The 26325-nt window shown below is 38.4% G+C and overlaps 3 pseudogenes across 3 annotated transcripts; 1 reads left to right on the forward strand and 2 right to left on the reverse strand.

Annotated features, from left to right (window-relative positions):
* Window positions 1–887: 887 nt before the first annotated feature.
* LOC308420026 (serine/arginine-rich splicing factor 7-like) lies at window positions 888–5767 on the reverse strand (annotated as a pseudogene). Its single transcript has 2 exons — window positions 5044–5767; window positions 888–1062 (listed from the first exon to the last, which is right to left on the reverse strand). The product of its transcript is annotated as a serine/arginine-rich splicing factor 7-like (transcript).
* A 442-nt stretch (window positions 5768–6209) lies between these two features.
* Window positions 6210–10710, forward strand: LOC308420027 (transcription factor-like 5 protein; annotated as a pseudogene). The gene is made up of 3 exons: window positions 6210–6232; window positions 8664–8725; window positions 9290–10710. The product of its transcript is annotated as a transcription factor-like 5 protein (transcript).
* Window positions 10711–12675: 1965 nt separating this feature from the next.
* On the reverse strand, window positions 12676–13206 carry LOC308420028 (transcription initiation factor IIA subunit 2-like; annotated as a pseudogene). The gene has a single exon. The product of its transcript is annotated as a transcription initiation factor IIA subunit 2-like (transcript).
* Window positions 13207–26325: the final 13119 nt, after the last annotated feature.

Consider the following 26325-nt stretch of genomic DNA (forward strand, 5'->3'; position numbering starts at 1 on the left):
AATATTTCAAAATTTATTAGTTGCTTATAAATTGTATAGTTACAAAATATCTGTGCTCTGTTAATCATATGATGGTGGATCTATCACAGGCCTGCTAGTTTTACTGGAGTTTTCAACACAGTTGCCATTATGGGAGGATTTTTGCAGAAATAAAAAGTTGGTAAGACATTGCTTTACACCTCAGTGTGTCGAATATAGACACATGCTATCAGAATGTGAATGGCATGGCCGAGCACTAGCATTAGTGATAGGTGCTCAGCTGGCAGAGCTGTGAAACAGGGTGAGATCCAGTCATGGTTCATTCTTAATTCAGAGGTTTAGTAGTTTGGAATTTTGACTGACTGGCACATTCTATCATTGTCATAACTTAAATAATTTCAGTTAAATTTTTTAAACATAATTTGATACTCGAGGGGCCTTTTTTTAAATAAATGAGAGCAGGTAAAGAATTGTAAAGATTTGGGACTTCTTTGTGGTATTGTGAAAATAACTAAGCCAATGTGAAAGGAAAAAATCGTTATTTAGATCTTGGCAGAGAACAGGAAAGTAAGGGTTGAGGATTAATAGTCATATGTTTGTGTGTCAAATTGAGAAGGTGTCAATTGTACTGGCTGATTTTATGTCAACTTAACACAAGCTGGAGTTATCCCAGAAAAAAGCCTCAGTTGAGGAAATGCCTCCATGAGATCCAGCTGTAAGGCATTTTCTAAACTAGTGATCAAGTGGGAAGCACCTATCCCATTGTGGGTGCTGCCATCACTGGGCTGGTAGATCTTGGTTCTATAATAAAGCAAGCTGAAAAAATGAGGGGAAATGAGCCTGTAAGTAACATTCCCCCATGGCCCCGACTCCACCTCCTGCTTCCTGACCTGCTTGATGCTCAGTCCTCACTTCGTTTCGTGAAAAACAGCATGGTTAAGTGTAAGCTGAATAAACCCTTTCTCCCCAAGATACTTCTTGATCATGATCTTTGTGCAGGAATAGGTACCCTTATCCTGACTAAGACATTTGATATACTTAATACTTTGATGTGGAAAATTTGTTGTATCACTAGTTAGATCCCTAGGAGAGAAAAATACATCCTAAATCAATATGTTTGTGTTCACGCATAGTATCAGGCCCATCAGAGAGGCTGGGATGGAGCCTCAGGCTACTACTGTGTACAGTGGGATTATGAAAGCACAGGCTCCATCTACTGGAACCCTGGTTTAAATCGATTTCTTCAAGCAAGTTAGAAATGCAGAAAACACTGTTTCTCTAATAAATACTAACTTCATAACAAACTGACACTTGTCTACATTGAAAAAAAGAGAATAAGTCACCAGAAGGGATTCAGGCTATAATATGGTATTAAGAGGGTATAAAAGAAAAGAAGGTGCTTATGCCAACAGATTTCCAGCTCACAGTGTAAAAAGTTTTGCTGTTCATTCTGTAGTATTATCTACCATTCTTGGTATAAGATGAGCTGGAGCATTTGGCATAGGATCTTCAACACTAATACTACAATCTTCCCTATGAACAAACTGAAAGTCAAAAGCCACAATCATCTCATTAGATTTAGAAAAAGCCTTGGTGAAAATCATTGATACATATGACAAAAGACCGAAGAGACACAAGGAATGTAAATGACTGTAATGAAAGCAACTTAGAGCAATTCTATAGCCAACATCAACTAAAATGGAGAGAAACATAAATAAATCCAACTAAAATCGTGGGGCAGATAGGTAAATGCTGTGAATACAAAACACAAAGGTAAATGCTGTGAGATCAGTAGAAGCACTGAAGAATGGTTATGCAAATCATCATGAACCAGTAGGTGCTTTCTGAACTCAGATTGTAAATCCACTTTTCCTGGACACACCATTAGGCAGCTGTGCAAAACACTAGCCATGCCTCAAATCCCACCTCCACAGTAGAGAGTGATGCAGACTCTAGCCAGATCAACTGCTCCCTAAAGCCCTCCCCTGCACACACACATACACTCACACACACATTTATCCTTAGAAAAACTAAGGTCAATCTCAGAGGCAAATGAATTGGAAGCATGTGTTTGGATCCCAGGCTGTTGACATAGGACAGAACAAAGGAGAGAATGGTGGGAAAATACAGATAAATCTAGAGAATATCATCCTTACTGAGGTAACCCAGTCACAAAAGAACAGACACAATAGGCAGTCACTGATGATTGGATACTAGCCCCAGATAGCTCTGAATACCCAAGAAACAACTCACAAATCATATCAAAAAAAAAAAACAAAAAAAAAAAAAAAACAAAAAAAAAAACGACCAAAAATTAGAAGCCTCAGTTATTCACAATAAAAAATCATTAAGTCTATAGCACCCTCACAAAATTATGTACACCTAGACCTTAAATCATTAATAACTCAAGAGCTAAGAAGAAAGCCTTGTGGCAGTTTTTGGTAAATAAAAATTATTATGTTCAATCTTTACCCATCAAGTAAACATTGACTATTTCCATGTTATATCTTGTTTTACATATACTTTATGATCTTTGTACATAGTAAGATTTCTATGCATTCTATCAAACATTTAAAAAAATCAAGTACTGACAAAAATATTTTTCTATGTATTTACACTAAAATCCTTTTAATAATCTGTACATTTTTCTATGATTTTTCTAAAATAAATATTAAGGAAAAAAGATCTCAGGTGATATTTTGGAGTCACTTAAGTATACTATCATATCATCTGCAAATAGTGTTATTTGGACTTCTTTCCTATCTGATATGAATCCATTTGATTTCTTTTTGTTGCCTAATTGTTCTGGCCAGGACTTCCTATATTGAATAGGTAGGGGGACAGTGGGCAGCCTGGTCTAGTCCAGATTTTAATGGGATTGCTTAAAGTTTCTCTCCATTTAGTTTGATGTTGGCTATTGGTTTGCTGTACATTGCATTTACTATGTTAAGTTATGGGCTTTGGATTCCTCATCTTTCCAAGACTTTTATTATAAAAGGGTGTTGAATTTTGTCTAATGCTTTCTCAGTGTCTTGTGAGAGGATCATGTGGTGTTTCTCTTTGAGTTTGTTTATATGGTGGATTACTTTGATAGATTTCCATATGGTGAACCATTCCTGCATCCCTAGGATAAACCCTACACAGTCATTGTGGATGATGTTTTACATGTGTATTTGGTTTCAGTTTGTAAGAATTTTATTGAGTATTTTTGCATCGGTGTTCATGAGAGAAAATGTTCTGAAGTTCTGTTCCTTTGTGGTGTCTTTGTGTGGTTTAGGTATCAGCATAATTGTAATTTTGAAGAAGAAGTTGGGTAGTGTTTCTTCTGTTTCTATTTTGTGGAATAGTTTGGAGAGTATAGGTATTAAGTCTTCTATAAAAGTCTGATAGATTTCTCAACTAAACCCATCTGGTCCTGGGATTTTTTTGATTGGGATCCTTTGATGACTTCTTCTATTCCTTTATTTGTTATGGGACTTTTTAGATGGTTTATCTGATCCTCATTTAACTTTGGTTACTGGCATCTCTCTAGAAATTTATTCATTTCCTCCAGATTTTCCAGTTTTGTTGAGTATGAGCATTTGTAGTAGGATCTGATTATTTCTTGCATTTTCTCAGTTTCTGTTGTTATGTGTCCCCCATCATTTCTGATTTTCTTAATTTGGAGTCTCTCTCTGTGCCCTCTAGTTAATCTGAATAATGGTTTATTGATCTTGATGATTTTCTCAAAAAAAAAAAAAAAAACAAAAAACAAAAAACAAACAAACAAAAAAAAAACAGCTCTTGGTTTCGTTGATTCCTTGTATAGTTCTTTTTGTCTCTATTTTGTTGATTTATGCTCTGAGTTTGATTATTTCCTGCAGTATACTCTTCATGGGTGTGTCTGCTTTTTTTTTGTTCAAGGACTTTCTGCTGTGCTATCAAGCTGCTAGTGTTTGTGCTCTCCAGCTTCTTTTTGGAGAAACTCAGAGCCATGAAGATGCCTCTCAGTACTGCTTCATTACATCCCAAAAGTTTGGTTATTTAGTGGTGTCATTTTTGTTAAATTCTAAAAAATCCATATATTTTTTAATTTGTTTCTTGGCCATGTTATCAATGTGCAGAGCATTGCTCAGCTTCCATGTGTATGGAAGCTTTTGTTTGTTTTGGTTTTGTTTATTTTTGTCATTAAAGACAAGCCTTAGTCCATGGTAATCTGATAGAATGCATAGGAATACTTTGATCTTCTTGTATCTCTTGAGGTCTGTTTTGTGACCAAATGTATGGTCAGTTTTGGAGAAGGTACCATGATGTGATGAGAAGTACATAAATTCTGTAATTTTTGATGAAATGTCCTGTAGATCTCTGTTAAATCCAGTTGGTTCATAACCTCTGCTAGTTGTGTGGTGTCTATGTTCAGTTTCTGTATCCATGTTATGTCCATTGATGAGTGTGGGGTGTTAAAGTCTCACACTCTTATTGTACATTGTGTAATTTATGCTTTGAACTTTAATAAGATTTCTTTTATAAATGTGGGTGCTCTTGTATTTAAGGCATAGATGTTCAAGATTGAGAGTTCGTCTTGATAGAATTTTCCAGTGATGAGTAAAAAGTATGCTTCCTTACCTCTATTGATAACTTTTGTTTGAAAAATCTATTTTATTAGACATTAGAATAGCTACTCCAGCTTGTTTCATGGGGCCATTTACTTGGAAGTTTTTTCTCAGCCTTTTACCCTGAGGTAGTGTCTTTTTTTCTCTGAGATGAGTTTCCTGCTGGCAGCAAAATGCTAGAACCTGTTTATGTATCAGGCCTGATAGTCTATGTTTTTTTTTTTTTTTTTTTTTTTTTTTTTTTTTTTTTTTAGTTAGAAACATTTTATTTAAGTGTGTCAAATAAAAACCCACATTCTCAGGCCAAAATGTGTTAATACAGTCAAGAAAAACAATATTTACTTCTTTGAAATTCACAGAGTAATAATCCAGATCCATTTTTATTAGATGGTTGATGATTCTTACTAGGTTACACATTACAGACATAATAAAACCCCTTATAACAATGTAAACAAAATAACTTTTCCCTAACCAGTGAACTTGAGAAGTTAAGTCCATTCTTTCTGGACTTGCAATTCGGTGTGGACTTCCTGATGAGGAACGACTTCTTTTAGGAGATGGAGATCTGGATTGTGATTGGCTGCTTCTTGGTGGTGAAATAGACCTGGATCTAGATCTTGACCTTGAGCGGGATTGGAAATACTTCAATCGTATTATAGAACCGAACCTAGATTTTCTGAGTGAAGCTGAACTTGATCTAGGAAAAGACACAGACCTGGATCTCCGAGGAGATGGTGATCTTAACCTCCTTCCATGGCTCCTACTGCATGAGCGAAATATCGCCTTCAGCTGGATCAGGAATGTGAACTAGATCATGAACTGCTTCTTCTTCATAGGCGATAGTGATGACAGTCATAAGTATAATGTCCCTTTTCACCATATGCATAACATCTAACATTAGGATTAAAGGGACGGCGCGCAGATGGCCTATTAAAAGTAGATCTCTGAGGCATGCCTGTTGATAATTCAACCTTCACTCGAGAACCAAGAATCACTTTCCCATCCAATCCTTGAACAGCATCGTCTGAATCTCTTGGGTCTCCAAATTCCACAAAGGCAAATCCTGGAGGATATCTGGCAATCCATACAGTTCTTAAGAGCCCATAGTAACTGAATGCCCTTCCTAATTCTCCTTTACCAGCACCAGTACCCAGATTGCCAAAATACACCTTGATTTCTCCTCCATACCGCCCGTATCATGACAGGATGGCCGGCCGGCATACTCGGCTCTAGCTTGCCAAACTCACAGAGCAAGTAGCAGGGAGGGAAGCGGCTGATAAAATTCCTCTGTGAAAGATCCCGGCGGCATGACCAGTCCATGCCTTTTTATTGGGGAATTGAGTCCATTAATTTTCAGAGAAATTATGTAACAGTGATTTTTATTTCTTGTTATTTGGATCCTGAATGGTATGTGGCAATCTTCCTATGGGCTCAGGCAGAAGAGTGATTATAAGACAGTTCTGGGGTCTCAGCCATCTGCAGGTAGGTCCTGAGTCTTAATGTCAGTGACCCAGCCCTCTTGCTGGGCCAGAATGCCCCAAACTGACATTTTAACTCGTACCATGTGTGCCCCAAGACCAATGGCACCTAAGTTTGCAAGGAAAACACTGCTCCAGCTTAAATTGAATGGTAGTCCTCATGGACTGTGATGGCAATTCTTGGTAAAAAGCTTGAGGGTATCTGGATTTAATTATTATTCAAAAAATGGAGAACAGACATATCAGCTTTTACTGACTGGTTTTTAGTATTTAAATCTCTTTGTAATCTAGTGCTTTGATGTAGGAACTCCCACTAGTGATCCAGATATTGTGAAATAAAATACACCATTAATCTGTGCTATACCTTTTGGTGAAAGAATATATGAAAACATGTGTTGTAGGTAAATATTTAAAAGTAATCTGCTGCTACCAGTCCTGCTAGGTGTCTCTCTGTAGGAGATACTCCAGAGTGGAGCTGTGGTTGCTAGTTCTACAAAAGCCACAGGCCAGCACGATGGAACAACTCCCACCAACTACTACTCTACCAGCTAAAAATTATCTCACATTCTCCACAGCCTGGGAAAAAAAAGACTTATATCTATAAACTTATCAAACATGTTTATATGTTAAAATCTCAATCCATAAACCCTTTACACAATAAGAATTAAAGGAATGGACAAAGATATAAACTCACCATCTATAGGAGATAAATTAGACCTATTAAAAACCCTTAGATTAAATCATGACAACTTCATAAAGCTAGATATGTGTCAAGAGAAACATATGAATCTGTCTTCAACTCTTCCTGTGATCTCAGCCTACCACTTCCTCTTCTGCTTTCCTAGTCCTTCCCTACTTTTCTACTGTCCAATCATGTATTGCCTTAAGGTAAATCTACACATCACCCTTTCTGTTTACCTAAAAAAAATATTTTTACCTTCATAAGTCAGCTGTGTACAACTATAACCACTGGGAAAAGGCCCAAATACCATGAGTCTGATATGGATATCTCCAGAGAGGCTCTCACAGAGCCTTGCCTATACACATGAGAATACTTGCACCAACCATCGAACTGATCACATGGGCCACAATGACAGAGTTACATCAAGGACTTAAAGAGCTTCAGGGGTTTACAACCCCATAGGAAGAACAACAATATCAACCAACAAGACCCCTCAGAATTCCCAGGGACTAAACCAACAATCAAAGAGTACACATGGAGAGACACATGGCTCCAGCCACATATGTACAGAGGATGACATCAATAGGAGGAACAGCCCTAGATCCTGTGAAGGCTTCTTTCCCCAGTGTAGTTAAATGCCAGGTTGTTGAGGTGTGAGTGGGTGGATGGCAATAAAAGTATCTTCAACAAAACAGAAGAATGGTGGAGGGGAAATGGGCAAGTGAAGAAAGAACATAACAGTGGTAAATAGATAAAATATCAAATAAAAACAAAAAAGCAATAAAAACAAAAAAGCAATAAAAACAAATACCCACAGTGCCCAGCAATTTCTAAACCTTGTTACGAGTACAAAGAATATTATGGTACTTAATAATTATGATAATAACAATATAATTTTAATTAAATCCAGTTATTCCTTACACGTGTCTTCTACTAACACCTGAAGATGGTGATTTATCCTATCGTTCTTCAGGAGTCATCTCTAAGTGACACAGAGGTGGAATTCAGATTTTGAAATTCTCTTACTGAAGTAAGAGACTATCTGTAAGCAGTCTACCTGATTTGTTCCCAATCATGACCTAAAGCCATGTATCTCAAAGTGTGCATTTTTATCTCCTTTCAGTCAAATGGCCCTTTCATAGTGGTTGAATGTCAGATATTCTGTAGCTATATTATAGTTATGAAGTAGACAGAGAATAATTAAATATTTGTGGTCGATCACAACTTGAATAATTGTATTAAGGGTCAGAGCATAAGAAGTTTGGCCTAAGACTTATGAATTTGAAAATAATCAATTCCTTCTGTTTTTAAAACAGATAAAAATGTTTGGATGTCTTGACCCACAAAGACTTCTGTCTCAGAATTAGACACCCTCTGCTTTTGCCTACTCTTCTAGCCATCATAAAAGTGTGATGGTGGAGATCTAATGTGCCAACACTATATGCAAAAAAAAAAAAAAGACTAAAATTTTCTAATGTTGGTGGGACATCAAGGGTTCTGCACAGACATCCACACATGAGCTTGGCTGATTGGACTACCTGTGACCTCTCTGATCATAAACATTTCTGGAATCCACAGACTGATTTCAAAAGTTTTACTTTTATTATTTTTTATTAAGTGAAATTTTTGTCTATGGAGTTGTTTGTGACCATGGGGAACAGAGGAGAGTCTCAGATCCTCTGGAATACCGGTTACAGGTGGTTAAAAACTCTCCAGTGGGGGCTGGGAACTGAACCAGAGGCCTCTCAGATAGCAGTGATTGCTTTGGCACCTGAGTTTCCACAAATTGAGTCTTTAGAAATGTCTTATTGCCTCTCCTTCTATGAAGAATAAGCATTCATGTGCAATTACTACTTTGCTCTGGCTCCAGTCATCTGTTCTGCTCAGTCCACATGTCATCAGTCAACATGTGCTTTGTATCCTTGTTTGCAGGAATCATGTTCTGTCCAGGCATGCTAAAGAAGTTTCCTACTATGCTCAACCGGAAGCAAAGGGTGAGTTGGTTTTCAGGGCGAAAACACTGATGATAGGAGAGAAGGAAATCTCCGTGAATAAACTTTTTGTATCCTCGGTGTTGGTTTTGCGGAAAGCATATAATGTTAGACCTCATCCTACTTTGGAATTTCTCTCCTTGGGCATTTGTGATACAGAACTGAAACTTGGCCCAAATTGGGCTATTTGGGCACCTGAGCAGTGTCAGGTAAACTGACCGGTAATCTTTACTTTCTTCGTCAAAACCATTTGCGTGTTCCTTCAAACACCATGCTTCTTGGTCCGTGTCCTCTAATGAGAACACAGGGCTTGCAGAGTTTGTCCAAATTCCATCCATGCAAAATGAATAGTTGCTAATAGTACATTTGTAGCCGAATTCATGAACACAGATATGTGTGTAGCCACAGCTATTGGGATCCAGGTCCCCTGGCATTTCTGCTTGAAGAAGATTGGAGGTTAAAGTGGATCTGAAAATAAGAACTAGTAGTCCTGAGTACTACTCAGGGCCTGAGCAGTTTCCCTCCCTCATTGGTGAGCTGGCGGTGGCCGGCGCGAAGTCTGAGGAGGCCGCCACCCCTCCTCGTCGCCCGCCCGTGTCCGTGTCGCCTTCCCGGTGCCCGCGCCCCGTCGTTGGGCCACGCTGCGCTGGCATGTCGGGCCCTGGGCGCGGGAGCTGCCGCCTGAGGAGGGCGTGAGGGCGGCGAGGCGGGCCCCTAGGGCGCGGGCGACGGGGACACAGTTTTGGGAGAGCCAGGGCTGAGGTTCACGACCACGGACCTGAGCCTGGTGGAGATGAGGGAAGTGGAGTACACACAGCTGCAGCACATTCTCTATTCACACATGGATGCGGCTGAAGGCGAGCTCCAGGCATGCATGCACTCCGGCTGCTGGTGTATCCAGTGCTGTGCCCGCCGCTGGCGGCCGGCGCGCCGTGCCTGGGCCACATAGATTTCCAGGAGCTGCATATGATGCTGCTTGGCGAGGCGGGCGCGGGGGAGAAGACGCCTGGTGGTGCGGACCGGACGCGGACGCGGGCGGACGGCGCGGCCAAGGAAGGCGCGGGCGGCGCGGGGCCCGAAGGCGCACCCGAGGTCCGGGCCAAGCGGACTGTACGCATCAGCCTGGAGGACTGCTTCAACAGTGTGCAGGCAAAGCCCCCCATGCCGCGCGGTGCGGAGCCCGCTGAGTCGGGCGTGGCGCTCAACAATTTGGTAACTCTTATTCGACATCCATCTGAATTAATGAATGTTCCTCTTCACCAGCAACAAAATGTACGACCTTAGTGAAAAATAAAACTGCTGCTGCCACCACTGCTTTGCAGTTCACCTACCCACTGTTTACAAGTGCCTGCTCCACGGGTGGGAACGCCAGCCTGGGACAGACTCAGAGTTCTAGTAACTCATGTTCTATACTGGAAGCTGCCAAGCACCAGGATATTGGACTGCCTAGAGCATTTTCTTTCTGTTACCAGTAAGAGATTGAGTCCACCAAACAAACAGGAGGTGATAGAAACAAAGCCTTGCTGGAGCAGGTTTGGATTAAAGTAGGAGAAGAAGTGCTATGTAAGCAAGCTATCAATAAGCGGAATCAGAGTAGAATCCTCCAGCTGGACACAGGCGTGGAGCGAGGAGCCCTTGGAGAGATTCAGAACGTGGGCGAAGGCGCTGCAGCCTCACGGGGCACCTGGCAGTCTTCAGAGTCCTCACAGTCAAACTTGGGGGAGCAGACTCAGAGCGGACCCCAGGGAGGATGGTCTCAGCTTCACGAGAGACATAACCGAATGGAACGAGATAGAAGGCACAGAATCCGCATTTGCTGTGATGAGCTGAATCTTTTAGTTCCATTCTGCAATGCAGAGACAGATAAAGCAACAACCCTTCAGTGGACCACAGCATTCCTCAAGTACATTCAGGAAAGACATGGGGATTCTCTTAAAAAGGTGAGTGTTCGTGAAGTGGACTTTGGTATTCCTCAGTTTGCTCAGTGAAAATGTGGATTCTCTTGCTGTGGTGACTGAGCAGGTGGGCAGAGCTTGAGAATTTTCTGTTATTTGTCAGTGTTGCCTCTGATCCCTCTTGCTAGACTGTGCTGGGTATCCTGGGTTCTGAGGCCAGAAGTGAAGTCCAGTATGAAGGGAGTTCTCCCTGCTGATGTCATTTATTGAAGTCATAGTCACAACCAGGACTTTCACGATATGCTTATGAAATATATGACTGTTAAGTTCAATTGTCAAATACCAAATTGTACCTGTTGTGCACAGTCTGTTATGTTGGGTCTGAACAGCATTCAGGACATGATTTTTTCCTCCACGGACTTGGTAAGGTCAGCAGATGTAGTTTCGTAGCAGAGTACTTGCTTAGTGTTTATGAAGCCCCAGGGAAGGAAAAAAAAAATACTTTGAAAGAAATGAAAGCAAGAATAGGAAAAATGAAAAAAAAAAAAAAAAAAAAAAAAAAAGACTCGGGGCCTGCCTACAGAGAGCTGAGGAGCCTCAGAAGCACTCTCTCCCACCTGAGCACACTGGTGGACAGCCACTATCTCTCCCCACTGACTATCCATGGAGAGACCATCGAGAATTCTCCGGGCACAGGTGGTACATCACTGACTGTTTCTCCTTTTTTCAAGACCTTCGTGGGAGAAACCCAAGCCTCAGTTCTGAGTCCTGGAAAGTCTTGAATAATATCTTTCACATTTTCTGGACACTGGAATCTAACCTGAAGATACATTAACCAGACTTACCTCCAGAATTGACAGAGAAGTTGAATTTAATGTATTTATTATAAAAGTAATATTGTTCACCTCTATTTATTGTCATCTTTGGTACTTTCAACCTCTACCAGCCAACCTAGGCCTGGAATGCCTCTGGAAAATCTTTTCTAGGCCTAGATCATTTTAGTCATTGAGACATTTAGCTGAATAAACTCACTCCTTCCTAGTTTATTCTGAGCTCTGGCTGGATGACTTAAAACTCCTATGAGCTATTACTGATTGAATCTGGGTTCTTACAGCTTTTCCTGAATTGCTCTGCTTGGCCTCAAAATAACTTTTGTAGTACCAGAGAAATATCAGTGATCCTCCCAAAACACAGACAGGATCAGATCCGAGGAAACTCATAGCAGTGTCTTCATTCCACTCATCTCACTTCCCTTTCCAATCTAGTTATGACGTGCAGTACTGATTTTTTTGGGGGGTGGGAGAGCCTCAAATTTCTACTGGTAAAAGTCTTTATACTAAGGCGCAAGTGGCTGGTAAATGTACAAGCATCTAATTGAAAGGGACTCTGAACTGTAAGATAATTGGCTCCTGCTGAAAGTCATGTACTGGGGATTACCCTAGAGACTGTATCTAGACTCAGGTTTTTGGGGACACCTTCTCCAAAATTGACCATATAGAGCATCACAAAACAGGCCTCAAGAGATATAAGAAGATCAAAATTCTCCCATGCATCCTATCAGATCACCATGGACTAAGACTGGTCTTCAATAACAACAAAAGCAACAAAAAGCCCACATACACATGGAAGATTAACAATGCTCTATTCAGTGATAGCTTGGTCAAAAAAAAAAAGAAATTAAAGACATTTTAGAATATATGAAAATGAATACACAACCAACTCAAACTTATGGAATGCAATGAAAGCAGTGGTAAGAGAAAAACTCATAACTCTAAGTGCTTCAAAAAAGAAACTGGAGAAAGCATTCAGTAACACCTTGACAGCACACCTGAAACCTCTAGAACAAACTGAAGATACACCCAAGAGGAGTAGAGGGCAGGAAATAGTCAAACTCACAGCTGAAATCAACCAAATAGAAACCAAAGAACTGCACAGAGAATCAACAAAACCAAGAGCTTGTTCTTTGAGAAAATCAACAAGATTTTCAAACCCTTAGACAGACTAACTGCAAGTCACACAGAGAGTCTTATTCTTATGAAAGCTACCACATTTGATTTGTCATTTTTTTAAAAAGTTCCATTTCCTTATTATGAGTACTAAAGGTCCCTTAAAAGAACAGGATCTCATGCTTCTATCAGTGGGACTCTTGGGTAGTATATTAAGCACAATGTTGTCATTTTGCACCATGAGAATAAATTGTTTAAAGTCTCTTCTATCTGTTTCTTCTAAAACTGTGATATCTACAGAAGAGAGCATCAAAAAGACCCATTTCTCTATTTGTTCGATAGTATTGGTGCCAGTATTTTTACCATCACAGGCTACAATTTTCACTTTATCCACTGTCACCTGTTTAAATTTAACATCATGCAATACAAAAGTCCAAATATTATCACAGAATCTGTATTTAGAGAGCCCCTAGAAATGACTCTGTTGCTGAATCTGAGCCAATGCTGAATTTTTAGCTTTGTCAAATGGAAGTAGAACTGGAAGGGCAAGATAGGGGGTGATCTGTTCAGACTGTATGAGTTCATCAAGGCTCTCTTGAAGACTGATTTCCAAAGTTTTATTTATGCATAGCTTATATGCCATGGCTTAAAAGAAAGCAATTGCTTTTTCTTCACCCTTGCATTGATGTCCTGAGTTGGGGAGCCTTCTTCACCCTTATCCTCAGAAGAGGAAAACCTGATTCTTTTTTATTAAATATTTTATGTAATTACATTTCTAATATTATCCTCTTTCCCCTTTCTCCCATACCCCCTGCTCCCTCTCCTACTTCTCTAAGGATGCTCCAACTTCAACTCATCCATTACCACCCCAACATGCAGGAATTCCCATACACTGAGAAAATGAGCCTTCACAGGACCAAGAGTTTCTCCTCCTATTGATGCCAGACAATGCCATCCTCTGAGACATATGCAGCTACAGCCATGAGTCCCTCTATGTGTGCTGATTGTTTGGTAGTGTAGTCTCTGAGTGCTCTAGGTGTGTGGGGGGAGGGGATGTCTTTTTAGTTAATATTGTTTTTTTTTTTCCTCTGGGGTTACAAACCACTTCAGGTAACTTCAGTTCTTTCCTTAACTCCTCTATTAGGTTCTCCATGTTCAATCCAATGGTTAGCTGCAAACATTCTCATTTGTACCAGTAATGCTCTGGCAGAGCTTCTCAAGATACATCCATATCAGGCTCTTTTCAACAAGCATTTCTAGGCATTGGCAAGAAGGGTGACTCTGCAAAGCCTCAGGAATTGTTTTTCCTTTATATAAGTTCCCAAGTGATTCTGCTGTGCTTCCGTGTTGAGAGACAGTGCTCTAGAGACAAAGTTTACATACTCAGAAATATACAACCTTTTAAGAATTGCTAGAAAAAATTAAAAAAAATAGCATTTTGGTTCAGTACAAAGTAATTCTTATGGCAAACATTTAGTTGAGGCTGGCTTGCCCCATTGGAGGTTTAGTCCATTATCACCATGGTCGGAAGCATGCCATCATGCAGTAAGGCTTGGTGCTGGAAGAGCCAATAGTTCCGAATCTTCATCAAAACATGACTCGAACAAAGAGCAACATGGGCCAAGCTACTCACAACTGATGCTTACTGGGACTGGAACATGTCTCCTTTTTTCTATTACATCTTTCACTGCCTTGGCTTAGTTTTCTTAGAACTTGTTCTGTAAAGTGGCATTGTAGTTCAAAATCTGTATCCTCTGTCTTTTGAATGTTTTGATTAAAGACATGTACTACCAAACATGGACCTATTCTCCTCTTTACATTTGTCCAAGATCTTTATAAATTCTGGATTGCTTTGCACCTACAACAGTCATCTGCCAAAAGAGATGATTAATGTAGATTCATTTTTCTTCCCCTTCAAGTAAAGTTTAAATACCCTATTATGAAGCTGTTCCCACATTAACATGGAATTTTAGGATAGAATCATAAAAGTATTTTGAAAAGAATATGAAGAGGTATTTCTTCCTTATTCCAAACAGCAATTGGTTATTGCAAAATACTGATACTCGGCCTATTGTGTGTGCAAACTTTTCAGGCAAACTTGATAATCATTATCCAAAAGACAAGTGGTTCAAATTTTTTTCTTTATGCATGCTTTTGCATTTTCTGTAAATTTATGCATGCTGCCCATAGATAGTTCACTCGCTGTATTTATACACGGCTCATATAATGAGAAGGCAGTATGTGTAATTTGAGCACATGTTCATTCTCTTTTTATATCATCAGATACTCTGTATTGACATTTGAGATGTGATCCTTTTAGCCTGCCCTGCTCCCATCCCCTCCCCTACATTTACCTTCACAAAAGGGCACTCGATCCTGATCACATGCTCCACCTCATTGTCTTGGCATTCTACTACCTTGGGAAAATATTCTCTTCCTGGGACAAAAGCCTCTTCTCACTTCTTACATTGGTGGCAGACATTGCTATCTTCAGCTACATATGCAACTGGATCAATAGGTCTCTCAAAGGTTGGTGTTTTACTCCATGGGAATTTTGGAGGGTTTGGTTGGTTGATGATGTTGTTTTTCCCATCAGGTTGCAACCTCTTTCAGCTCTTTAGGTACTTTCTTTAGCATCCTCATTGGGATACCCAATTTCAGACCAATGGTTAGCTGAAAGCATGCTCAGCTGTATCCATATGACTCTAGCATAGTCCATGAGTAGGCATCTCTATCTGGTTCCTGACAGTAAGTACTTTTTGGGATCAGCAATTGTGCTTGGATTTGGTGACTGCATATGTGGTGGGTCCCAATGTTAGGCAGCTTCTGTGTGATCTTTCCTTCAATACCTGTTCCTCTATTTAACCTTGCATTTCCTCCCATGAAAGTTTTGCTTTTTTTTTTCCTAAGGAAAACTGAGGCATCCACATTTTGGCCTTCCTTCTATTTAAGCTTCAGTATAGTATCAACAAAAATAGATATAGGAATGAAAATTTGCAGGCAGCCTGCCAGACCTGAAAAAAAAAAAAAAAAAAAAAAAAAAGAAAGAAAGAAAAAGAAAAAGAAAAAAGAAAGAAAAAACTATTCACAGGTTAAAGATGTAAGTTTGAAAATGAAAGTAAAATTATCAGTAGATATATTCAACATTGATATAATGTTTAAAAGAGTAAACACAAGCTGGCATTTTATTAATATGAAACATTTCTATCTAGAAAATATAAATGTAGCCTGCTATGTCCTAACAGGTAAACAACATAAGAACAAATTGTCTGTCTTCCTATGAGGTGCCTGCACCACAAACAACTACTCTGAAGCGGGACAAGGCCTAATGGTTTGAAAGAAAGACAAAACTCCACTATTTGTGTTACCAGAAAGTTTACTCCACCTTGAACTGCAGTCTCTTATGAGTGAATCCAGTCTCAGTATGTGCACTTAGGTAATTACAAAGGAGTTATGCAATTTCCCTAGCTGATGGGTAGAAGAGTCACCCCCTAGGGTGACATATTATAACCTGGGGCAACTGGAAACAGGAAGACCAGGTAAGGAATAGACTTGTAACTGGGACAATTATCATAACAAAAGGGGGTTTGTATCTCTCTCACAGTCAAGGCATGCAAGTAGGCAGTCTAGCTAACCCTATTCGGATGGGGGTTAGTATAATAACAATAGTTCTCCCAAAGGTATTTTTTAAAGTTAGGGACTTGACTTAGGCTCACAAGGCATCAGCACTTGCTCTTACCTGTCTTAGAATAATCAGTGCAGCTCCTGTGGATTGTTTGTCTTAGGTCTAGCAGCACCCTCCACGCCCCTCCCCCCCGGGTTTTCCAGTCTCTGGTCACCTAATTTATACAAGCTCCACCGAGCTCTACCTATAGGGTATCTTACTGCTAGTCTGTCAGCTGACAGCTTGGCTACAGTGCTGGTTAATTCAAATTAAACATTCCTGATTGAATGCATATCCAGTTAAATGAAAGGATTAAAATTATTAATTTAATAAAAGCTTGGGTTAAGAAACAACAATTTTCAAAGGTGAGGCTCGTAAATGTACCCATAAAAGAGGCCCTTCCTCTCAGAATACTCTTGTTGGAGTATGATCAGATGGAATACCAATAATTGAATATGTATTGAACAATCTATACAATTTAAGTAACCATAAAACACCTTCTAATACTTTTCGGACCTTTTGTAAACAATCTCTGGCTTGAGCTGCAATTTGTCTATCAGAGATGAGATCAGTGTTACTCTTAAAGACAATTGTCCAGAGGCTATACATATTTAGTTGCTTTTCATGTTAAAACAGTTGCAACTAGATAGCTGAAAATGTGTTAATATTTCAATAAATATTTTAATTTTCTAAAACCATAAATATGAGGAATATCTATTTGTCATAATGGGTTAGGTACAAGTCCTCAAGGGTTAACACCAATGTGTGATGTAGGAAGACACTGAGGACATTCACGACAAATTTTTACAATTTAACATGGATATTCTCTACATGTTTCAAATTGTTGTTTTAGGCCATTTGCATTCTTATAGCAAAAAAATAAGATTATAATCTGCCTGGTATACAAATCTGCAGTGGCATTGCCTTTTTTAAGGGACCTAAGCAATCCAGTATCTCTTAAATACACCAGAAAAGATGAAAGAGTACATTCTCTTAAATTAAGTTGTATTTGCATAAACAATTGCAAAACTCAAGAATTAGCAATTTCTAAATAAGGAACAAATTTAAGCAATTATAAAACATTAACTATATCTATTGGTGCAAACATTTATCTATATATATTGGCTATAGGTATATAAATTTAAAGTTCAACTAATTTTTTCAACATTTAAAAACAGTGGCTATTGCACATAATCTATGCTGCAGAAGGCAGCAACTCAGGAGAATGAACATGTGATCCAATTGTATATACTGTTTTCCCATAGAAGAAACATCTAGAAATACATCGATTGCATTATCTATGGGATGCATGCATAAATTTAAAGGAAATATAAAACATACATAAAGAAACGAACTTTAACCACTTGTTTTGTAGATAATGATTTATTAATTGTTACCTGAAAAGTTCGCACATGCAATAAGCCAAACATCAGTATCTAGCAATAACCAATTTAATTGCTGCTCAGAATATGGAACAAACATCATCAGGTTAAGACATTTCCCTTTATAAATAATCATCTATAATACAGTTCTATATTAACACAGCAAAGGATATTAAGAATTTACTTAACTAGAAAGAAAGGTGAATTCAAATTAATGATTCCTTTTGAAAAAAGACCGCTGTGGGTATAAGGCAAAAATACAGACATCCAACAATTAATTATAATCTATATAATATCTTCTGTTAACTAATTCCTTCCTCTATATTCTCTGCAAAACCCTTCACCTCTCAGTAAACTGTAGAGGGACTAGGATTTGCATCCCTTGAGAAGAACAGACAATGGTTTGATAACTTATCTGGTGAACTTAAGGTGAGGTTCTAGCCAGCTAACATCTGATGATTTTCGAAAATCACATTAAATAAGTAAATTATCTTTATGAATCTTTTATGCCACAATCTGACTAGGGACTGTTTAACTAACAAAGCGTCTACAACAGTAAACATTGAGGATTTTAAGTCTCAATGTACAGCCATCAAGGCAGCAGAAAACAAAAAAACCACTATCAACCCTTCCCTGAGGCAAAGCTTTACAATGCCATTCATTGCTTTAAGGGCTCTTCAAAACCACAAGCAGACAAGCCAAAAGCAAACAAACCCTTTACAATCATGAGGATGTAAAAAAAAAAAAAAAAAAAAAAATGAGTATAAAAACAATCTTTTAAACCTATGATAATTTTTGTCTGGAATGGTAGCTGAAACATTAAGCTAGGCTGTAATGCTCCTTTAGGTTCCTACATAAGAAACCACTTGGGTCATGCCACCTGTTGCTCTTTAGGATGATTCCAACCAACTTACTAGTTTTAAACAAACTTTTGTTACCAAAGTTGCAAATTTGTATTCATACTCAATTGGATATAGGCCAATTTGTAAGACCAAGTTATTCAGAGCACATTTATACCTTTTAAAACCAGTCAAAATCAAACATGAAGTGACCACACATCTTATATATTTAAACCAGATAAAATACTCACTTTTCCTAGCTGTAAATTCAAGAAATGAGCACATTCCTGGATATATTTCTATATGATCAATTAGCCCCTGATGGTTGGCCCCTAAGTTTACTTCCTGGTGCTCCTTGCTTAAGGACTGAGGTGTTCACAGTCTGGCAGGTGGGAAGTGTGAGGCTGCCTGATTCATCAATTGTCATGAGTGACATATGTTGTATCCTTCCCTGGTAGCAATGGCTTTAATTTTGAAGGACCCATGTATGAAGCTTGATAAATCTAATGGATGAATAGTTTAGCAAACTCTTTAGATAGGATGATAAGGCTCTCAAAGGTAAGGAACCATCAGTTAATTCTGTAAATTTCACTGCATTTGTTTTGATCTTGTTACTATTCAGTAGCATATTTAGGGATGGCTGGGGAGCTCAGATGTGGCAAGGCTTCCAGGCTGCTTGTGGTGGAAGATTGGGTGGCCTCTCTGTGGCTCTATTAGCTTCTCTGTTTCCTTCAGCTATCCTCATATTCATTTTTGATGCCCAGGGCAAGGAATTTTGGCCACTTTGAGAGAAAACCATAATAACTCCAGAAAAGCAAGTATTTCTTTCTTATATTGATAGTATTTCCTTCAGCAGTCACTGATCTTCTCTCTTGATATATGGACTTATATACATGAGATGTGGCAAAGGCATATCTGCTGTCAGTACAAATGTTAGTTGTAAACCCCTCTGTCAACTTCAAACCCTAGGTGGAGCTGTCAACACAGTCTTTTGGGCTGAAGTACCTGACAGTACAGGAGGGGCCCAAACAACAGAGTCCAAATTTACCACTGCCAACACTGCATATCTGATTCTGTTCTGGATGAAGCTGCTGCCATAAAGATGGTGCAGTCTACATCTTGGCTGAGTATGTCAGTCAAGACTGGCCTGACGTTCTTTCCATGCCACAAATCAATAGAAATTATACTGTATATTTGAGGATAGGTCAGGTAGCATGGGGACTTCATTTAGGTCATATGATGGGTTATATCTTTTGTGAGGGAATTCAAAAGTAGTACCTGCAACTTCATCAATCTGGAATTGGACAACCATTATCAACATTTTTGATAAATATGCCACTGGTCTATTCCATGGGCTCAAGTTTTGGTGAGCACCATCTTTACTATCCTTTTTCTTTCATCAAGTGCTGGTAGGACAGTTTATGTTCAGAATGGCAAGAGCCAGTGCCTCCAACAAGGCTTTTTTCAAAGTCTTAAAATCAATGTCTATCTCAGTTGTCTGTCCTATCTTAACTTCCTGTCCTTTAGTGACCTCATGTATTGGTTTGACTATCTCAGAGAACCCTGAAACCATGAATCTGCAAAACCTGACAGATCTCAGAAATTTCTATACTTGCCTCAGAACTTATAGAACCGGCAAATAAAGGATGGATTGTATCTGGGCGTCTGACAGTGTATTGCCCCACCCCTTGAGTATGTACCCCAGGTAGGTCATTTCAAGTTGACAACCTGACCCTTCTTAGCATACATTTGGTTGCCCAACTGACTCAGCTCCTGTAGCACATGTCATATGGACTCCTGACATGTCTCCAATTTAGGCAAGCTCCGAGGGTAATCCCCATTCAGGCCTCTCTGTACATTGGGTATTTTCTGATTCAGACTGGGATGGCTTCAGGTGCACCATAACTGAGGATTGATAATGAACAAGTCCCACTGGGTTCTTTTGTCCCAGACCTCACGTATTTCTTCCATGAACCTCTACACGTAAAGAGAAGCTTCGATTTGTGGCTGGGTTAAAGGAATAATTTGTACCTTCATTCAGTCGCTAAAGTGAGAGCATGGATTGAGTCATTTATATGCAATAATTTAACTCCCTGTGAGTCAAAATGTATTTGGGATCCACTTTGGTGAGTAAATGTTCCCATTAGGGAGTATGAGCACCCATAGACAACCATGAATGTGTGGGCATCTGTCCCAATACCAAGTTCATCTTTATTTGGTTAGTCCAAGAATAGATCTTGGTGCCCATTGCCCCTGCATCTATGGTGTTTTATTTGAAATTAAAAGAAGTGCCTGTTTCCAAACAGAATGTTTTACCCCTGTGCCCAGACTTTCCCCTTAACTTTTGGGTTGTCCATGGCTCAGTGAGTGCCATTGATCCACAAGTCACTCAGTCATATAGTAATTCCTATATGAACTTAAAGGAAGTTCCTTACAAGAAAAACCATCCAGGCACTGAAGATCCTGACAAATATCAGCGGCTGTTTGTTTAAAAATAGCCATGTTTAAAATTCAGATGAAAGCAGATGCTGGCAAGGATGTGGACAAAGAGGATGTGGATGTGGACTTCTCCACTGTTGGTGGGGTTGTAAACTGGTACAACCACTCTGGAAATCAGTCTGGTGATCTCTCAGAAAATTGGACATAGTACTACCTGAAGACCCAGTTATTCCACTTCTGGGCATTTACCCCAGAGAAGCTACAACGTACAACAAAGATACATGCAACACAATGTTCATTGCAGCTCTATTTATAATAGCAAGTAGCTGGAAAGAACCCAGATGTTCTTCAGTAGATGAATGGATACAAAAATTGTGGCACATTTACACAATGGAGTACTACACAGCTACCAGAAACAATGACTTTATGAAATTCTTAAGAAAATGGATGCATCTAGAGAATATCATCCTGAGTGATATAACCCAGTAACAAAAGAACAGACATAATATGCAGTCACTGATACTTGAATACTAACCCTGGAAAGCTCTGAACACCCCGGAAACAACTCACAGACTATATGAAGTTCAAGAAAAACAAATGCCAAAGAAAAGAAAGAAAATGAAAAACCTTTATGCTTAATTTTTACACACCAAGAAAACTTTGACTATTTCCAGGTTACATCTTGTTTTACATTTACTTTATGCTCATTATAACTAATAAGATTTTAATGCATACTATCATACCTTTAAAAAAATCAAGTACTGACAAAAATGTATTCATACTTTTACGCAAAAATGCTTAAAATCTGTACATTTCTCTTTGTTTTTTAAAGTTGTTCAATTTTATTTAAAAACAAAAAGAAAGGCCACGTTTGCCACTGAATATTTTCTCTTGTTTCTGGCTCAAAAGGAGTGTATTCCTATAGGCTTCAAAACACTCTTCCTAAATATTCTCTAGTGCTCTCATTATTATACCTGGTTTTCCTTAGATAAATTTGTAGCCAACTAGCTAGCAGCTTCTCCTAGGCCCACTGAACAGAATCTTGTGGTATACTCCCACAGCCTCTCACAACTTCAATGCTATACAAATCCCAGCTGGGTACAGTCAAAGTTAAGGCTGATTGATAATAGCCTGGACTTGGGTGGGCAGTCCATGTGGTCCCTGAACCAAATTAAGAGCATCTCCCAATTATCTCTTCTGTTGTGAGGAGAACCTGGAGCAGTTGCTGAACGTTATCCCAGGTAGGTTGAGGGGTCAGCATGATTGAAATTAAAAGACCTATAAGAGGTGAGAGTCTTTGATAATGGGGTTGATGGTGTTACATCTTCCAATTTTAAAGGTGAACATTGGCCAATGATACATCAGACATAAACTGTCTCAGAAGTACATTTTTTCTTCAGAAGACTGAAGGAGGAAGTTCATAGAAGAATCAAGCCTCTGGGCAGTACAGCCTGAGTGTGAGTTGAGCTATTAATATGAGTCAGGGAAGTCAGTGTGGTCAGGTGATCCTCCTTTGTCTACAGTTTGTACAGGTTGGTCTTGGCCTCATACACAATTACTTTCACCTTGTAGATTGTTAGGGGGATGCAAAGTTCCCTCCTCATGCTATAGTTCTTCATAAGTGGACTATTTATTCCTACAACAGATGGTTTGTTTGCTGGGAATAATAACCAAACTTGAATCTCCTACAACTTAGAGGAAATCTTTGAAATGTCTGAGAACCAAACCAGTGAGGTACTCTGTGCCTGTACCATCTTAGGGATCAAAAATATTATACACAGGAACAAAAACCACAGAAAAAAACACACAGAGAAAAGTACAGACACAGAAAGACAGAAACCATAAATAAAATACACACAGACAAACACAGAATAATGTTCCCAGGATAGCAAAACCAAAAAGAAAAGGCTGTTTTTGATGGTCTTTCTTCCTGTGCAAGAAAGGTCCACAAACACACATCTGATTCAGAAATCAGGTGAGCACTACCAAGTTTTACAGAAGACGTTTAGGTTTGTCCTCCATAGTCCCAGGCATGCTACCAGAAACCATGCCTAATCTGTCCCTCTTGGACTCTAGATTGAACCAGAATAAGAAAACTCAAATTTGACAATTGACAAAACAAGAAACAAACTTACAGATCAGTAAAGAGAAGAAAATTCTCAACAATTTGGGTCAGATTTTCAGCAAATAACAAATGACCCGCCAAATATAAGGGTTCAAAATGCATTGAAGAACAATATCCCATACCCAAATGTTATGTCGCAGACATGCAGAATTCAGGGGTCTGGCATACAACAGCAGTTAAGACAAAGGTATGCACTTTACAGGGTTAATTTAAAACCTGCTAGGGTGGGAGTGGGTGGCATTTATGTTACTTTCCATTGAACAGTTAGTTGGATCTGTCTCCAGTGCTCTGGGTAAATTTGGGATTGGTCAAGATTCTGAAAAAATTTGGGGTCTTTTAGGGAATTTCTGATTAGTCGTTTGGGGTTTAGGTTTGGCTTAGGCCCAGTTGGGTGCAGCTGCTGGCAGTTCCTATGAGAGGTAGTTTTTTTTTCCTGCAGTTGACATGTTTTGGACTTTCTAGTTCTAGGCAACAGAAACTAAGACTATGAAGTTTAACAGCTTTAAAGGTTTAGGACAAAATTGAAGAGTCAGGAAAAAGGTCTGTATTATTTACTAAAATTAAACATGCCCTCCCCCAAGAAAAACTTTGATTTTTGACAAAATTGAATTCAGCTGTGAGTAAAATATCAGCTGACATAAATTTAAATTGATTCAAGATTTTTTTAAATGTTGATTGGTTCCTTGGCTTTTAAAAATGTTAATTCAGAACACAATAAATGTTATTAGATCTTTACAGGCAATTTCAGCACCAATAGAGGAATGAATGAGAGACACTGGTGATGTAAAATAGCATTGTTATTGTGCTAATTTGATACAATTCATTTCTAAATATAGTTGTAAAGTTAAAAATGACAGATGGTTTAATTGTGGTTAGCAAGGACTATAAGCAAGGCATCCCTAGAAGCATTGTTTTTGTTGTTCTACTTTTGTTTTCTTAGAAATGATCCAAAGAAAAGACCTGAGCCTTTGGAACATGCAGAAGGTGAGGAAATCTGGCATTGGACTAATAAATGCAGATGAAAAAAAAAATAGGGAACACAACTCTTTGCAATCAGATAATGCCCTAGGTGGCATTCTACATATTAACTTCAATCATTACCTGTTATGATCAGAGAAACACAGTCACAAAGATATTTTTTTTAATTTTAAAAGACTAGCTCTGGAGATTACCAATGTCAAACCTGCTCCAGTAGCTAAAACAGAAATTACGACAGACTAGAAAACAAATAGTTTAGCAAACTGTTATAAATGAGCAGAGGCCAAAGGTAAAAAATACAAAGAAACAACATTGAGATTGAATGTTTATTAAACAGAGGAGAAGATCTAAAAAATAGGACCATCAAACTCCTGGCAGTCAGAGAGTCTGGCTTATGAAGTAACTAGTCTACTTCTAAAAATTGTAACTTTAAAAAAGTGCAAGATGGGTATTGAGGCAGAAGTACAAATAGGTAAACTAAACCCATATATAGCTAGTAGAGCCATATATACATTGGGACATGGTTAGTTATAGCAATAGAAAAAAGATTAACATTCCTTAAATAACAGAAACAAACCAAAAACTAAAGACTACCCCTCAAAAATATTAAAATGCATTATCAAGAATAATCACAACCTGTCCAAGTTGTCCAAAACAAAGACATGGCAGGTGTTGGTTTTTCAATGGTAACAACACTAGTATAAAGTGGCTAAGTAATATCTCTGTCAGAGTGGGTCAACATCCTGGGACAAAAGAAAAATTACAAGTGGATTCTTGATAGAGGAATGACATGAAAGAGCCAAAATGATTTCAGTCCCCCAAAACAGGTGTGAACACAAATTTAAGGTAGGTAGGGAGGAATCCTTATATTAGTGAAAGTCACTGTTCATTGCTTGAGTAAATCATGAAAGAAACACACACACACACACACACACACACACACACACACACATTCACACACACACACACACACATCACATCACATCACATCACATAGCAATGATATATCAACATTCCACCACCACTCAAAAAAGTATAACAAGATACAAGGTATCAACAACTACTGGCCATTAATAGCTCTCATTATCAGCAGTTTTGATTTCCCAATAAAGACACAAAGTAACAGAGTACATGGAAAAAAAGGTTCCATCCTTCTGCTGATCCAAGGAATCTAAATCAACTGAAGAATAGAGAGCATCTCAGAGTAACAGCTTAGAAAAATAATTTTCCAAGCAAATGGACCTAAGAGGCAAGATGCTATAGAAATTCTAAGATATAATCAAACATAATTTTACTGAAAACTAATCAGAAAAGATAGGCAGGGGCATTACATACTCAAAGAAAAAGGTCCCAAGCTGACATTTCAAATCTCACCATGTGTATGCACCAAATCAAAGGCACAGTTTGCAAGGGAAACACTACTCCTGTTTAAATTGCATGGTGGCCTCATACAGTGATAGTGGCAGATTATCAGTAAAAGAACATCAACCACTAAATATCTTCCCATTAAAACAGGCCCAGGACATGATAATTTTTAAACAAAATCCCAGAAGGAGTTTTTGCTTCAAATTATTTCAATTTAAAAACAAAAGGATCATTGCTCAATTTCTTTTATGAGACTACAGTAACACTGATACCCAAACCACGGATCATTTTCCCTTATAGTCTTTAATACAAAAATATTCATTAAATACTTGCAAACAGATTTCATGAACACATTAAAATATCATTTACAACAAAAGTAGGCTTTGTCTCAAGATATGTAGGGATGCTTCAATATATAAAAATAAAAATATTAAAAAATATAATTGACCACGGAAACCAACTGAAATGGAATAAATACAAAATCAAAACAAAACTAAACAAACAAAACCTGGAAAACATGATCATTAACCCTGGTTCAGGCAATGTTTTTTAAAAGGCACCCCTTTTTGTTCTCAAGATATTGGCAAATAGCTGATATATATAAATATAGTTATGGTAGTATATAACAAGCCCATAATCAACATAAAGTTAACTGGAAAGAAACTCAAAGCCCAGTTTACAAAAATCAAAGCAAGTCATGATTTTTCACTCCTTTAGCTATTGAATAAAACAATTAAAACTTTAATTAGAGCAAAAAGGCAAGTGGAAATCAACATGAGAGAAATTAGAATGTTGGAAGAAAAAATATTTATTTGAAGATATCACACATAGTTAGTTAAAAGATGTACATCTAAAATAATACACGTGTTACATCATCTATTATACTCAGTCCAATGCAGAGAAGTTACTCAAAAAAAAAAAAAAAAAAAAAAAAAAAAACAACAATTCAGTTGGGCTGTGGATCAGGCCA

Source organism: Micromys minutus (assembly GCF_963924665.1).
Source record: "Micromys minutus genome assembly, chromosome: 4".
Classification (NCBI taxonomy): Eukaryota; Metazoa; Chordata; class Mammalia; order Rodentia; family Muridae; genus Micromys; species Micromys minutus.